This window comes from Triturus cristatus, chromosome 6 (assembly GCF_964204655.1).
Source record: "Triturus cristatus chromosome 6, aTriCri1.1, whole genome shotgun sequence".
Lineage (NCBI taxonomy): Eukaryota > Metazoa > Chordata > Amphibia > Caudata > Salamandridae > Triturus > Triturus cristatus.
In genome coordinates this window covers 1,668,701,531-1,668,703,386 of record NC_140589.1, presented here as the reverse complement: position 1 = coordinate 1,668,703,386, position 1,856 = coordinate 1,668,701,531, and the positions used below count along the sequence as shown (strand labels likewise).

At 44.8% G+C, this 1,856-nt stretch overlaps 1 non-coding gene across 1 annotated transcript; it reads left to right on the top strand.

Moving 5' to 3' along the window:
• Positions 1-581: 581 nt before the first annotated feature.
• LOC146821789 (U6 spliceosomal RNA) lies at positions 582-688 on the top strand. Its single transcript, XR_014964548.1, has one exon. It is a non-coding gene; the product is annotated as a U6 spliceosomal RNA (small nuclear RNA).
• The last annotated feature ends 1,168 nt before the right edge of the window (positions 689-1,856 follow it).

Sequence of the window (1,856 nt, the reverse complement as noted above, 5' to 3'; positions counted from 1 at the left end):
TTGTATCTGGAAGTTAAAAGGTCTAGCTATGAACAGGTCCATGTCTTGAGTGAAATCCACAAGTGCTTGATAACAGACAACACACCAGATTAAAACTTATCATGTGCATTTAAACAGACAAACTCTTGACTTTGGGGCAACATAAAATATTAAAACCTATACCACTTCATACTACACTTCTGCCATTTCTAAGCGCCATAAAATAGGTTTTACCATTACACAAGTTGGTGCTACTCAACTTACAGACATTGGAAAGACAGATGGTTGACTCAGCCTCGTTTGGATGTGAACTCGTGACCTGCAGAACATTACATTTGTCACAGCTGAGAGCTAAACCCACTAGGAAGAGCATCTACGAAGGGCTAGAAGGAAGAAAACAATTCTGTTGAAGTTATTTTGCTCCTGTCTGGCTTGAATTTACAATGCACATCAGATTCATCAAAAGAAGGACCTGACGCTCCAAAATGAGAAAAAAAAGCCAAGATACATTTCATCCTGACTAATTAGTGAGACAACCTATTTGGCTGTGGGATGCAACCCGACTGCCACAAACTATGAGCATAACCTGGAGCACCACTCAAGCCATTTGAAGAGCAGGGACATATACTAAAATTGGAACGATACAGAGAAGATTAGCATGGCCCTGCGCAAGGATGACACGCAAATTCGTGAAGCGTTCCATATTTTTTTCGCATCTGAGGATTGTGTCCTCCCTCTGTGCTTACCAGCACCAAGACGCTTCGGCATTCGTGCGCTATACAAGACTTTATCCTATCCTATCCTAATGAAGCACCACCAGTGGTCCTGTTACAGTCTGTTTTCCACCTGCCTTAAGTACTACCTGGGAAGAGATCTTCCATCCACCTATTCAGCCCAAGGAGACAAGAGGAGATGCCCGAAGGGCCTTGAAACTCTTCTGGTGCCCTCAATAGAGCCCTCAGGGAGCTTCAGCAATTCAAAGTGCAGGAGTGCAGGTGAAAGCCCTGCCAGAAATGGAGTCTGCTCGCTGAACGGATGTCACTTCACAGCTGAACATACGTCACAGCACAACCAGGTGATCTTGTTGACTGAACAGACACCCTCAAGTACATCATCCCTTGCAGCAGCTAGCCTCTGTCTGGTGTGGCACGATGACAGCCCATACCAGCCTTGAATTTTGGTGTTCGTAGAGTGGGCGGGCTACATTCCTGATGCACTCAGGGGAAGCCATTCTCAAGAAATTAGGGCCAGTATTTTGTCAAACAATCTGAGACCCAAGAGTACCCAGGACAATTAATGATGGTAAATTGTGTCGGTCTTTGTCGGTTCTTCCACTGAGGTTCTCCTTCTTAAAGCACCTAGTGGGGTTCAATTAAAACTGTTTCTTGCAAACATCTAAATGAATCATTCGCACTGAACAAAGTTGTCCAGCTCTAAAAAAAAAACACACACACACAGTACTTTTTGTTGCTCTTTCCAGATCCCTAGAATATATTTAAAGCTCAGCAAACATTTCTCCCCATTGGTTCCAAAACCCAGAATGATTCATTTACATGTTAGGCCCCACTCAAGCTTGAAGAGGAGTGAATGATTACCATGTCAGCTTCACAGCTAGCACCTCCACACTGACTTCAGACCACAGAAGTCAGCCCCTTCTGTTAAACGGCTATGGGGCAGGTACGTGCTGCTGGCGAAGGCCTGCAGCTCCAACAATATTTACAGATGTGAAAGTGAGATAGACTGTTTAAGAGATTATTACCACATGCTATCAGTGCCACACATAGGGGAGTGCTGGGGAGCAGGCTGTGCTGTCGGAGAAAGGTGCTAGGAGGTGGTACCCCATCCAGAAGTCCAGGAAATGTGTCCATATGAATATC